General features: G+C 35.3%; 1 long non-coding RNA gene across 1 annotated transcript in view; it reads left to right on the forward strand.

The window, feature by feature from the left end:
* The window catches only part of LOC113616493 (uncharacterized), a 29,200-nt gene extending 14,849 nt beyond the window's left edge, over positions 1-14,351 (forward strand). Inside the window, exon 4 of the long non-coding RNA XR_003431310.1 lies at positions 11,544-14,351. This is a non-coding gene — a long non-coding RNA (uncharacterized LOC113616493). The remainder of the gene's footprint in view (positions 1-11,543) is intronic.
* The last annotated feature ends 1,224 nt before the right edge of the window (positions 14,352-15,575 follow it).

A 15,575-nucleotide genomic window follows, 5' to 3' on the forward strand; every position in this document is an offset into this window, starting at 1 on the left:
TGGTAAAAAATAAATTAATTAATTAAATAAAATAAAATTTCCATTTGGTTCTTCTGTGTATCTTCCATTTCTTTGCTGAGACTTTCTACTTTTTTCATTTATTTCAAGCATGTTTGTATTTTCTCATTGCAATATTTTTTGAAACATTTTTATGATGACTACTTTAAAATTTACGTTAGAAAATTCCAATATCTATTATTATCTTGGTGGTGTTGTTTGTCGTGGTGGTGGTGTTTGTTGATCATATTTTTTCACTCAATTAAGATTTTTTGGATAGAAGAGTTTTGATTATATCCAGGACATTTTGGGTATTATGTTATGAGACTGTGTCTTATTTAAGTCATCTGTTTTAGCAAGACTTCAGTGACACCATGCCAGTGGGGGAAAGGGATCACAGTCTCATAGCAACCAGGTGAGGATGAAAGTCTAGGTTCACCACTCAGTCTTCTCTGACTCAGGAGTTGGAGGGTAGAGAGGGAGAGGAAGTGGTGCCTGCCTCATTAGTGCTTGGTAGAGGTGGAATTTCAGGCTCCCCACCAGGCCTCCACCTACACTACCCTGGCTGGGAGAGGGAGCACACCTCCTTACTGTTCCCTATGTGGCCTCCACTGACACCATCCCAGGGGGAGGGGGTGTTCATTACTGCCAGGTGGGGATAAAAGTCCAGGTTCCCCACTCAGGCTCTACTAACATGGGGGATGGGCCAGGCATGGGGATGGAAGGGAAGTGGAGCCCTGTTACTACTGCTTGGTGGAAGAAGGATTTCACTCCCCACCAGGTCTCCACCGACACCACCCAGGTAGGAGTGGGAAGGCACTTCTTGCCTGCCTTCCTTGTGGCATGCCCTGACACTGTGGAAGGGAGGAGGGCTCCTCATCACTGGATGGTCGTGAAAGTTCCACTGTTTCACTTGGCTTCGGGTGGCACCAGCCCAGAGAGGGGAAGGGTGCCTTCCCTTCTATGAGAGAGGAGGGAAGCGGAGCCTAATTTTCACTGGATGTGGGTGGAAGTCAGACTCCTTGCATGGTCTCCACTGACACCATGGGTGGGGTGTGTGCTCATTTCCACCAGGTGGGGATGAAAGCCCTTTTTCCCCATGAGGTCTTCTCTGATACCACCCCAAAGAGTGGGGAGGGGTATTTGTTTATAATCAAGTGAGCATGGAATCCACATTTCCCACTCAGTCTTTGCTGCCATGGTGAGGGTGCAGCTGTGTTTCACTCTGTGATGTTAGGGCAGTTGTTGTCTAAAAGCTTTGTTTCTTGCTACGTTCCCCCTTTTTCTGGTCCTGTGTCTAAATACAGAAGGCTTTTCTTAGAGCTCTTTTTGTCTTTTCCTTTTGGTGTTTTAGGGTCTCCTGCTTCTCCAGCACCCCATCTGGTGTGTATGAGGTAAAAATAAAGCCAAGGGAATTCACTGCCTTATTACTTGGATCTCAAAGTCCCCAGCCAGTCTGCCTTTTTTCTTTCCACTTTTCAGAGGCGTCTTATATTTGTTTTACCTGTAATATCCAGGATTTTTAGCGTACCTAGCCAAAGTAATAGGGAGAAGTATGTCTATTAAATCTTGTCCCCCAAACAAAAGTCCTTTCCTTTTATTTTTTAATATAAGTAAAAGTGTATATACGGTTGACCCTTGAACAATACAGATTTGTCCACTTATACATGGATTTTTTTTTCAGTAGTAAATACTGCAATACTATTTGATCCAAAGTTGGTTGAACCACAGATACGGAACCACAGATACAGAGGACCCATGGATATGGAGGAACTGAGTATATGGAGGGCCAACTATGCGTTATGTGCAGGTTTTCAACTGTGTGGAGGGTCAGTGCCCCTAGTCCCTGTGTTGTTCAAAGGTCAACTGTATTTGAATTCCCCCAATTCTTAGATTAAAAAAATACCATGCTATATACCTTTGTGTACATGGACTTTTTCTCTTAGCAGTATATCCTGGAGGTCCCACCGTAGCTTTATGTGGAGCTATTCATAATTCTTCTTTGAGCTTACTTAGTATATACTGTGGGTTGTGTGATAGTTCATCCAGCACAGAATTGATGGATATTTAAGTTGCTTCCATTTTTTCTTATACAAATAGTGCCTCAATGAATGTCTGTATTTATATCTGTCATCTTTTTGTGTCATTACCCATATATCTTTAGTATATAGATATAATGTTTCTGGAAATGGGATTTCTTAGTCAAAGCATAAGAACATATAATTTTGCTAGGTATAATCAAATTCCCTTTTATAGTGGTTGCATTACTTTCCTATAGCTACCATAATAAATAACTACAAACCTGGTATCTATAAAAAACAGAAATTAATTCACTCACTGGTTTAGAGGTCAGAAGTCCAAAATTAGTTTCACTGGGACAAACTCAAGGTGTCAGCAGCATGACGCTCCTTCTGGAGGCTCTAGAGGAGAATCTGTTCCTTGCCTCTTCAAGCTTCTCTTGGCTGCTGACATTCCTTGGCTTGTGCCTGCGTCACTCCAGCCTTTGCATCCCTGGTCACATTGCCTTCTCCTTTTGTGTCTGTGTCAATTCTCCCTCTGCCTCTCTGTTGTAAGGACACTTACGATTGCCTCTAGAGCCTGGATAATCTCTCCATTTCAAAATCCTTAACTTCATCACATTTGCAAAGATGCCTTTTCCAAATACAGTAAGATTTATAGGTTCCAGAGATTAGGATCTGATATCTTTGGAAACAAATATTAAACCTACTACAGTAATCATAACCTTTTGCATCGCCATGAGCAGTATGTGAAAGGACATGTTTTTTTTTACATCCTCATCAAATGAGTGTGTTGATAATCTTTTGGATTTGCCAATCTAATAGTTTAGAAATGGTATATCTTACTGTAGTTTTAATTGCATCTCCCTTACTAAAAGCAAGTTTGAGCATCTTTTACATATGTTTAAAGACAATTTGCATTTTTTCCATTAATTGTTTATTTCTTCCATGTCTCTGATAGGGTTGTTGTTTATTAATGACTATATTTTAATGACTCTGATAAGCTTCTATATAGAAGGAATATCAACAGTTTGTTAGATATTAGTTACACATATTTTTCTTGTGTCTTTTTAATTGTCTAGCATGTTTTATGCCATGCCAAATTGTTATTGTTTTTTTTATGTAGTCAAATTTACTAATCATTTTTCCTTAATGTGCTTGAATTTTGAGTCGTAGTTAGGAAAGTTCTTCTTCCCATATAAGAGACTTTAACATGAATATCTCATAGAGATCAGTTGAATTTGAAGCAGAAGGAAATGAAGTATATGCATATTTATATGATGGGTAAGCTTTGCTGACATTCTTATAGGATGAGATACTTGAGGATGTTGAGGAAGAGGAAGTAATCATCCTTTCAATACTTATTTTTAAACAATAAGGGGAGTTTTCTCATTTAACAAGAAATCTGGCCGAAAGCCAATTCCATGATTGGTTTAATTTAGCTGTTCCAACAGTGTCATCAAGGACTCAGGTTCTTTCCATCTTCAGTGTGTGTTGGTTTGTCTGGCTCTCGTGATCTCAAGATGGCTGCCATAGTTCCAAGCTTCACACCCAATTAACAACATTCAGAGACAGAAAAAGAGTGTCAGCATGCTTCTCTTTCCCACCCCCCTCTTTTGTTATTTGTGGCAAAATATACATAACAAATTTATCATTTTAACCATACTTAAATGTACAGTTCAGTGGCATTTAGTGCATTCACATTGTTGTACAACCATTGCCACTTCCCATTTCCAGAACTTTTTTATCATCCCAAACTGAAACTCTGTACCCATTAAAAAATAACTCCCTGTTATCTGCTCCCCCAAGCCCTGGTAACCACTATTCTACTTTCTGTCTCTATGACTTTGACTATTATATATATTTCATATAAATGAAATAATAACAATATCTGTCCTTTAGTGTATGGAATATTTCACTTAGCATAACGTCTTCAAAGTTCACTCATGTTGTAGCATGTATCAGAATTTCATTCCATTTTAAGGCTGAATAATATTCCATCGTATGCATATACCACAAGTTGTTTCTCCATTCATCTGTCAATGAACATTTGAGTTGTTTCTGCCTTCTGACTATTGTGAATAGTCTGCTGAGAGCTTTGTTGTGCAAATATCTGTTTGAGTGTTGCTTTTAATTCTTTGGGGTATATACACAGAAGTGTAATTGCTGGATCATATGAAAATTCTTTGTTTAATTTTTGGGGGGAGCCATCATCCTGTTTTCTACAGCAGCTGCACCATTTTATATTCCCACCAGCAAGGCACAAAGTAATGATTTCTCGACATACTCACCAACACTTGCTAATTTCTGTTTTTTGTTATTAATTTTTAATTGAAGTGTAGTTGATTTAGGATATTTTAGTTTCAGGTGTACAACATAGTGATTCAATATTTTTATAGATTATACTCCATTTAAATTTACTACAAAACAATGGCTATATTCCCTGTGCTGTAGAATATTTATATCCTTGTTGCTTATCTCTTTTATAACATAGCAGTTTGTATCACTTAATCCCATATCTCTCTCTTGCTCCTCCTCTCTGCCCTCTCCCCATACTGGTAACCACCAGTTTGTTCTCTGTGAGTCTTTTTTGTTATATACATTTGTTTTACTTTTTAGATTCCACATATAAGTGATAACATAGGTTGTCTTTCTCGGTCTGACTTATTTCACCAAGTATAATACTCTCTAGGTCCATCACGTTGTTGCAAATGGCAGAATTTCATTCTTTTTTATGGCTGTGTAATATATATATATATATATATATATATATATATATATATATATTTCCCCCAAATATTCTTTGTCCATTTATCTGTTGATGGCCACTTAGGTTGTTTTCATATCTTGGCTATTGTATATAATGCTGCTATGAACATTGGGGTGCATGTATCTTTTCAGATTAGTGTTTTCATTTTCTTCAGATATATAAAAAAAAAAAGAATTGCTGGATCATACAGTAGTTCTATTTTTAGTTTTTTAGGAACCTCCATACTGTTTTCCAAGGTGGACGCACCAATTTACATTCACACCAACAGTGTACAAGGGTTCCCTTTTCTCCAAATCTATGCTAACATTTGTTATTTGTAGACTTTTTGATGATAGCCATTCTGATAGGTGTGAGGTGATACCTAATTGTGGTTTTGAGTTGCATTTCTCTCATGATTAGTGACATTGAGCATCTTTTCATGCTCCTGTTAGCCATCTGTATGTCTTCTTTGCAAAAATGTCTATTCTGTTTATTTTTTTTATTAATAGCCATCCTAATGGGTGTAAAGTTGTTCTCATTGTGGTTTGGATTTGCATTTTCCTAATGATTAGTAATGTTGAGCATCTTTTCAAGTACTCATTGGCTATTTGTACATATTCTTTGGAGAAATGTCTATTCAAGTTCTTTGCCCAGTTTTTAATCAAATTGTTCATTTTGTTGTAGTTATAGAAATTCCTTTTATGTTCTGGATGTTAATCCCTTATCAGATATATTATTTGCAAATATTTTCTCCCATTCTTTGTGTTGCCTTTTCACTCTGTTGATGGTGTCCTTTGAGGCATGAAAGTTATTGATGAAGTTCAAGTTATTTATTTTATCTTTCGTTTCCTGTGCTTTTGGTATCATTTCTGAGAAGTTGTTGCCAAATCCAACATTATGAAGCTTCTCCCCTATGTTTTCTTCTGAGTTTTATAGTTTTAGTTCTTACATTTAGGTCTTTGATTTATTTTGAGTTAATTTTGTATATGGTGTAAGATAAATGCCCAACTTCATTCTTTTGCATGTGGATATCAGTTTTCTCAGTACCGTTTATTGAAAACACTGGCCTTTCCCCATTGAATGGTCTTGCACCCTTGTTGAAAATCATTTGACCATAGGGGTGAGTGTATATTTCTGGGTTGTCTCTTATATTCCATTGATCTATGTGTCTGTCTGTATGATAATAGCACACTGTTTTGATTATTATATTTTTGAAATAAATTTGATATGAGGAATTTGTGTCCTCCAAATTTGTTCTTCTTTTTCAAGATTGTTTTGGCTATTCTGCATCCCTTGAGATTCTATATTAATTTTAGGATACGTTTTTAAAATTTCTCCAACAACACAATTGAGATTTTGATAGAGATTACACTGAATCTGTAGATCACTTTGGGTAGTTTTGACAATTTAACAATACTAAATCTTCTAATCCATGAACACAGGATATCTTTCAATTTATTTATGTTCTCTTTAATTTCCTTCAACAATGTTTTGTAGTTTTCAGTTTGCAAGTCTTTTGCCTCCTTGGTTAAGATTATTCCTAGAGTATTTTATTCTTCTTAGTGTAAGTGTAATTTTTCATAAATTCCTTTTTGGATTACTTATTTTTAATGTATGGAAATATAATTTATTTTTGCAGGTTGATATTGTATCCAATTTTTCTGAATTAACTTATTAGTTCTAATAATTTTTTTGTGTGTGGAATCCTTAGGGTTTTCTACACGTCAGATCATATCATCTCTGAACAGAGATAGTTGAACTTCTTCCTTTCCAATTTGGATACTTATTATTTCTTTTGCTTGCCTAATTGCTCTGGCTAGAGCTTCCAAAACTATGTTGCACAGTAGTGGTGAAAATGGGCATCCTTCTCCTATTCCTGATCTTAGTGGAAAAAACTTTTGTTTTCACCATTGAGTATGATGTTAGTTGTGGGTTTTCATATATGGCATTTATTATGTTAAGGTGGTTTCCTTCTATTCCTAGTTTGTTGACTGTTTTTATCATGAAAGGGTACTGAATTTTATCAAATGCTTTTTAAACATGAATTTATTGTGTGTTTTTACCTTCATTCTGTTAATGTGGTATATTACATTGTTTAGTTTTTGAATGGGGCACCACACTTGTATTCCATGAATAAATCCCACTTTGTCATTGTGTATAATCCTTCTATATGCTTCTGAATTTGGTTTGCTAACATTTTTTAGGATATCTGTATCAATATAAGGGATATTGGCCAAGTATTCTTTTCTTGTAGTGTATATGTCTGGTTTTGGTATCAGAATAATATCGGTCTTACAAAATGAGTTAAGAAGTGTTCCCTCTTCTTCAATACTTTGAGAATATTTGAAAATAGACCATTTTCTTATAGCAGTTTTAGGTTCCCAGAAAAATGGACAGAAAATTAAAGAGTTCCCATATGACCCCTTCTCCAGCACACAGCCTCCCTCACTATCAAAATTCCACACCATTGTGGCACATCGATGAACCCACATTGACACATCATTATCACCCAAAGTCCATAGCTTACATTACGGTTCACTCTTGGTGTTGTACAGTCTGTGGGTTTAGGCAAATATATGCTGAGATATGTCCACAATTGTAATATCATACAGAAAAATTTCACTGCCCTAAAATTGTTCTATGCCCAACCTATTAATCCCTCTCTTCCCCCAACCACTGGCGATCACTGATCTTTTTACTGTCTCCATATTCATGCCGTTGCCAGAATGCCATATAGTTGGAACCATACAATGTGTAGCCTTTTCTGATTGACTTCTTTAATTTAGTAATATGCATTTAAAGTTCATCCACGTCTTTTCAAGGCTTGATGGGTCATTTCTTTTTAGCAATGAATAATATTCCATTGTATAAATGTACCACAGTTTATTTATCCATTCACCTACTGAAGGACATCTTGATTGCTAACAGGTTTAGGCAATTATGGATAAAACTGCTATAAACATCCTTGTGCAGGTTTCTGTTTGGACATAAGTTTTCAACATATTTGGGTAAATCCTAAGGAGTGCAATTGCTAGATCATGAGGTAAGAGTATGTTTAGCTTCCTAAGAGACTGCCAAACTGTCTTCCAAGGTGGCCATACCATCTTGCACTTCCACCAGCAATGAATGAAAGATTTTCTGTTTATTCATGATTCAATTGGTAGGCTGTGTGTTTCTAGGAATTTGTTCATTTCATCCAGGTTATTCATTTTGTTGGTGTATAATTGTCCATTGTATTCTCTTATAATCCTTTTCATTTCTGTAAAATCAGTAGTAATGTCCCCACTTTCATTTCTGATGTTAGTATTTGTGTAATCTCTTTTTATTTAGTCAGTGTAGCTAAAGATTTGTCAATTTTGTTGATATTTTCTAAGAACCATTTTGGTTTCATTGATTTTTTTCTTTTGTTTTTCTGCTTTCTGTTTTTATTTATCTCCACTTTAAACCACACATATTATTTCCTTCCTTTTGCTAGGTTTGGGTTTAGTTTGTTCTTCTTTTCCTAGTTCCTTAAGCTGTAAAGTTAGATTGTTAATTTGAGATCATCTCTTTCATGTAAGCATTGACAGTTATAAATTTCCATCTCAGCACTGCTTCGCTGTACCATAAGTTTTGGTTGTTGCATTTTCACTTATATTTGTCTCATGGTATTTTCTAAGTTCCCTTGTGTTTTTTTCTTTGCCCCATTGGTTGTTTAAGAGTATGTTGTTTAATTTCCACACAGTTGTGAATTTTTCAGTTTTCCTTCTGTTACTGATTTCTAGTTTCATTCTATTGTGATTTAAAAAGATAATTTGTATGATTTCAATCTTTCAAAATTTATTAAGACTAGTTTTGTAACTAACATGGCCTATTCTGGACAATATTCCATGTGCAGTTGAGAACAATGTATATGTTGCTGTTGTTTGTTGGAGTGTTCTGTATATGTCTGTTAAGGCCAGTTGGTTTATAGTGTTGTCCTCCTCCCACCCACTTTTTGTTATTGATATCACCAATTACGTTTTTATACGTTGTGTAACTATTAAAATAGATTTATTATTTTTTGATGTATTTGTCTTTTAAATCCTGTACAAAATTAAAAGTGGATTTAGAAACCAAAAATTTTTAAATACTGATTTTTATATTTGTCCGTATATTTACCTTACCAGAGATCTTTATAGTTTTATATAGCCACAAGTTATTGTTTAGTGTCCTTTCCTTTCAACTTGAAGGACTCCCATTAGTCTTTCTTGTAGGGCAGGTCTAGTGCTAATGAACTTCCTCAGCTTCTGTTTATCTGGGAATGCCTTGATTTCACCCTCATTTTTGAAGGATAGTTTTGACAGATATAGAATTCTCATTTGATAGATTCTTTCTTTAAGTACTTTAAATATATTATCCTACCACATCTGGCCTCTAAAGTTTCAGCTGACAAATCAGCTGATAATATTATTGAGGATCCCTTGTATGTGATAAGGTGATTTTCTCTTGCTACTTGCAAGATTCTCTCTGTCTTTTCCTATTGACAGTTCGATTTTAATATTTGTTGGTGTGGGACTGTTTGTGTTTGTCATAGCTGCAGTTTGTTGAGCCTCTTTTACTTGTACATTTACATATTATGTCAAAGCTGGGAAGTTTTTGGCCATTATTTTTTTCATGTAATCTTTCTGCCACTTTCTGGCTCTCTTATCCTTCTGGGACTCACATGATGTGTATTTTGGTCCTCTTGATGGTATCCCATAAGACCCTTAGGCTCTGTTCACTTTTCTTCATTATTTTTTCTTTCTGCTCCTCAGACTCAATACTTACAAATGTCCTATCTTTGAGTTCGCTGATTCTTTCTTCTGCCTGATCAAATCTACAATTGAACCATTCTAATGAATTTTTCAATTACATTATAATATTATTCAGCTCCAGAATTTGTTTTGTTCCTTTTAAAAATTTCTGTCTCTGCTGATATTCTCATTTTATTCATACTTCTTTTTCCTGATTGCCTTTAGTTCTTTGTCTGTTTTCCTTTGTCTCTTGAGCATATATAAGACAGTTGCTTTAAAATCTTTGTCTAGTAAGTCCTATGTCAGGGCTTCTTTGGGTGGAGATGGTTCTATCAATTTTTCTGTGCCTTTGAATGGGCTATATTTTCCTGTTTCTTTGTATGCTTTGTCATTTTTGGTTGCAGTATGAACATCTCAAATAACAACTACCTCTACCAGTCTTTGCAGACTTGCTCTCTACAAGGGTGATCCTTTACCAATGAGCTGGACTTGCTCTGATCATAGGAATTAGCCTGAAGTGAAAGCTTAAGATCTTCTCAGGCCTTTTCTGAACATGCATGTTGTGTGGGCCTGTGTCTGAATATCTCAGTTCCCCTTTATAGGTGGCTACTTTTAAATGTATTAATTTCCCAAAGAGTCTCACCCCAGATTCTTCTTGGCACCTTAGATAGTCTATTGTATGCCTCCACCTATAATCTCTTGTCTCAGCTTTCTGTAGACCTATAGTCTCCTTGCCCCTTTCACAGGCACTGTTGCCTTTCCCGCCTGTCTGCAAAGTTAGGAAAAACAAAGAGGAGTCCTTCAGGCAGCACTCAGACAAGTTAGAATATTGGAAATAAGGTCTACTCTACTTCCTCTGGTTTGAAGGATGGACTGGGAACTGGGTTGCCACCTCCTCCAAATCAAAACTGCTGCCACACTGGGCAGGTGGTAAGGAAAGGGTAAGTAATGACTCAAAACTTTCCCTACCATTTTTAATTAGGTCTTTTCCTGACTGGGTGTTCCTTAGTTGCTGTAGACCTTTGACTATTCTCAGATCTCTTATAAAGTTATTTTATCAAGTCTCTAGTTATTTTTTTATAATGTTTTTGTGGGTGAATGAGGGCCTGGAGCTTCTTAGCCTGCCATTTTGCTGACATCACTTCTCTTATTAGTTTTTAATGTATTTTCTTCTCTTCCCCTTTTATCTTCCATTTTCACATTGGAATAGCATTAACCCATTGAGTGCCAGAAAGAAGAAAGTACAAAATAACAGAGTATTAAGAAGGGTCTGCCTTATAACACACTGAAATCAGGATACCTATGTCCTAAATACAGATTTATTTTTTATAGGACCAAGCATAGTCATTTCCCTTGTGTTGGCCTCATCCTAAACAAAAAAGTTTGTATATCCCAATGGTTAGCAACATGGGCTTTGGTGTTAGATAAAATTAGATGTGAGCTGGGCAAATTTAATTACTGATTTCATGATCTTTATAGCTAATATTGAGCCTCCAGAGATATGAGACCCATATGTAATATATAAGCATTATATGTACATACCTGGAGAATATGATTAGAGTAAATGCACAAACATCATACATTATTTTTAAATCACTGAATGGTAGGTTTCTGGTTATTTATTTATTTATTTCTGGACTTGACAATATTTTCCACAATTTCTAAGTTAGTAATGGATCATTTTTCAGAGCAGAATTAAAGCTTATAGAAAGAACGATTGTTTTGAAATTTTCAGTCATAGATTTATAGAAAATAATATAACAGACTTCTGTATATTCAAATTGAGAAATAAAATATCACATATGCAGTTGAAACTCACTTTGAATCTTCTCTGATTATATTAGTCTCCTTCTTCCCCAGAGGTAATTTTTATCAAGATTTTGGGTTTTTCATACTTAATACTTTTCTTTATAGTTTATTACCTATGTGTGTGTGTATATATATATATATATATTAATTTTATTACGTATGTATATATCCCTAAGTGAAATATGGTATTGTTTTCTTGCATGGTTGTATCTATAGATGCTGGCTACCTGATGGAAAGGAAGGAAGAAACATAAGGAGAGCAAATACACATGCACATCTCAACATTGTGACCTGCCATATATGCCCTCCTTGCCATGTATATTCTCTTGCAGAGCTACTAAAATGGACACAACCATTATTTTTAGCTTATGTGCAGTAGGGAGCACTAGCACATTCTGCAGATACTATTTTCAACCCTTTTTTCCCTGAGGTCTTCAAAGGCTTAGTTTCCCAAGTGCCATCTAGCTCAAAGTGCAGGCCTAATTTACTGGCTTTCATTCAGTTACTCATGTAGGCCTGTGTACCTAGAATCTAATCTGTAGTATCCTGGTGAAATTTAGTTTTTCTGTTTCCAGACTACTACCCATATCCCTTGATTGGCTTGAGGATGCATCCCATTTTGAACTTGATCTGATTTTGTATTACAAGTTCTGGGCATGTGTATATTTTCCTTTCCTTTTATTATTCTTAGTTGCACAAGGAAGGTGATTCAGTGGTGTTTTAATATGTATGTGTTGATTGCTCCTGAATAAGCCTGTGACTAAACTTTAACCCTGAATCCCACTGTTTAAGGTTTTTCCCCCTCTGGATGCTGTGGAGCTGAACTCTGAGTGATCCCATGCAGACTGTCACCCTTTTACTCCCTTGTGGCATTCATTGTTTAGATTATTGGGAGGTTAAGCGGATGAGCCTTCTTTTAATTCAAGGAGCTTTATTTGGGAGAGTACATAAAGAGTGTTGTGAAACTACTTTTATCTAAAATCCAGGGAAGTGGAGATGTCATCTGACTGTCAAATGTAAGGTTTATCTGAGAGATATGCTTGCCCTTCCCCTAGGCAATTATATTTTTCCTGAAGCTACCAAAATGGGACTGTCATGTGGATAGATTCATAAATTAGTTTTGTGGCCACCTCATTACCTAATTCCCTTGGTTTAGGAATGTTCTTTATCTGACACTGACCCACTGTGGAATGGCTAGGGATACTTATTTTTTCTCTTTATTCTTTTTGCTTCAGAACGCAAGTGCTTTTGTTGTAGATAAAAATGGGAAATGCAGGAAAGGTAAAAAAGAAAAATTAGAAACCCTTTAGAAGTCTACTACTTGTGAGTAGGCACATTAAATAGTTGAATATAATATTTTTCAGAAAACAAGACCTACCCATATGTTGTCTACAAGAAACTCACTTTAAATACAAAGATTCATATAGATTAAAAGTAAATGCGTGGGGAATATGCTAACACTAACCAAGAGAAAGCAGAAGTAGCTATATTCATTTCAGACAGAGCAGACTTCAAATCAAGGGGAGTTATCAGGGATAAAGAAAGGCATTCTATAATGATTAAAGAAGTCAGTTCTCCAAGACATAACAGTCTTTAACATTTATGTGCTTAACAACAAAGTATAAAAATATGTGAGGCAAAAACTAATAGAATTGCAAAGGGAAGTATAATAGATTGATCGCATGATCACATCAGTGCATTTGACAGAAGCATTTGAGAAAATGCGACACTCATTCATGATTGAAAAAAAAAAAAACTTCTCAATAAACTAGGAATAGAGGAGAAATTCCTCATATTGATAATGAATATCTACAAAAAACCTACAGCTAACATCATATTAATGGTGAGAAACTTAAAGTTTTCCCAATAAAATCAGGTACAAAGCAAGGATGTTCACTTTCACAACTCCTTTTCAGTATCAATACTGGAAGTTCTAGCTAATGCAAAAAGGTAAGTAAAGGAAATAGAAGGTATACAGTTTGGGAAGGAAGAAATATAATTGTCTTTGTTCACAAATGACATTATCATCTATGTAGAAAATCCAAAAGAATCAACAACAAAAATACCCCTCTAGAACAAATAAGCAATTATGGCAAGGTTGTGGTATACAAGGTTAAAATACAAAAGTCAGCCATTTTCCTATATACCAGCAAAGAACAAGTAGGATTTGAAATTGAAAATACAATCCATTTACATTATAACCTTCCAAAATGAAGTACTTATGTATAAATCTAACAAAATATGTACAAGATCTATATGAGGAAAACTACAAAACTCTGATGAATGAAATCAAAGAACTAAATAAATAGAGATGTTCCATGTTCATGAACAAGAAGACTCAGTATTGTTAAGGTGTCAGTTCTTCCCGACTGGATCTGTAGGTTCAATGCAATAACCCCCCCCCCAAATCCCAGCCAGTTATTTTGTGGATATTGAAAAACTGATTCTAATGTTTATATGGAGAGATAAAAGACCCAGAATAGCCAACATGATACTGAAGGAGAAGAACAAAGTTGGAGGGCTGATGCTACCCAACTTCAAGGCTTTTTATAAAGTTCACAACACTGTGGTATTGGCAAAAGAGCAAATAGATCAATGGAACAATAAAGAGCCTGTAAATAGACCCACATAAATATAGTCAACTGATCTTCAACGAAGGAGCAAAGGCAAAAGAATGGAGTAAAGATAGTTTTTACTAATGGTGCTGAAAGAACCAGACATGCACATGGGAAAAAATGAATCTAGACACAGACCTTACACCATTCACAAAAATAACTCAAAATAGATCACAGCCCTAAATTTAAAACATAAAACTATAAAATGGCTAGAAGATTTAGGAAAAAACCTAGTTACCCTTTTTTATGGCAATGTCATTTTAGATATAATACCAAAGGCACAATCTGTGAAATAAATAATTGATAAGCTGGAATTCATGAAAATTAGAAACTTTCGCTCTGCAAAGGACAGTGTCAAGAGAAAGAGAAGACAAGTCAAAGAATGGAAGAAAATATTTGCAAAAGACATATCTGATAAATGACAGTCATCCCAAATATACAAAGAATTCTTAAAACTCAGCAATAAGAAAATGAACAACCTAATTTTCATGTGGGACAAAGACCTTAACAGACAACTCATCAAAGAAGGTATACAGATGGCAAATAAACGTAAGTAAAGATACTCCACATCATATATCATCAGAGAAGTGCAAATTAAAACAACAATGAGATACCACTACACATTTATTAGAATGGCCAAAATTCAGAACACTGGCAACTGGAGTTGGAGAGGAATTGGAACAACAGGATCTCTCATCTATTGCTGATGGGAATGCAAAATGGTTACAGCACTTTGGAAGACAGTTTGGTAGTTTCTTACCAAACTAAACATACTCTTACCACACAATCCAGTAATCACACTCCTAGGTGTTTACCCAAAGGAGTTCAAAACTTATGTCCACACAGAAACCTGCACACAGATGTTTATAGCAGCTTTATTTGTAATTGCCAAAACTTGGAAGCAACTAAGATGTCCTTAATTAGGTGAATGGATAAATAAACTGTGGTACATTTATACAGTGGGATATTATTATTCAGCATTAAAAAGAAATGATCTATTAAGCCTCGAAAAGACATGAACAAACTTTAAGTGCATATTACTAAGTGAAAGAAGCCAATCAGAAGAAGACTACGTATCTTTTTTGAAGTAGTGTTTTCATATTTGGATAAATACCTAGAGGTGGGATAGCTGGATCATATGGTAGTTCTATTTGTAATTTATTGAGGCATCTCCATACCGTTTTCCATACTGATTTTACCAATTTACATTCCAACATACAACCTATATATAGGTTCCCTTTTCTCCACATCTTTGCCAACACTTATTTCTTGCCTTTTTGATAATAGCCATTCTAATAGTGTTCATTGCAGAATTATTTACAATAGCCAAGTACCCATCAATGGATGAATGGATAAAGAAGATGTTATACACATACACACCACACACACACACACACACACACACACTCACTGGAATACTACACAGCCATAAAAAGATGAAATCTTGCCATTTACAACAATATGGACCTTGAGGATATTATGCTAAGTGAAATAAGTCATATGAAATGAGACAAATACCATATGATTTCATCCATATGTGGAATAAAACAAACAAAATAAATGAACAAGCCAAACAAAGGCAGAGAGGGAGAAGGTAAAATGTGTAAAGGGGATAAACTATATGGTGACAGCT

The sequence above is a fragment of the Aethalodelphis obliquidens genome, unplaced genomic scaffold, assembly GCF_003676395.1.
Source record: "Aethalodelphis obliquidens isolate GAN/ISIS:26980383/991018 unplaced genomic scaffold, ASM367639v1 scaffold145, whole genome shotgun sequence".
Lineage (NCBI taxonomy): Eukaryota > Metazoa > Chordata > Mammalia > Artiodactyla > Delphinidae > Aethalodelphis > Aethalodelphis obliquidens.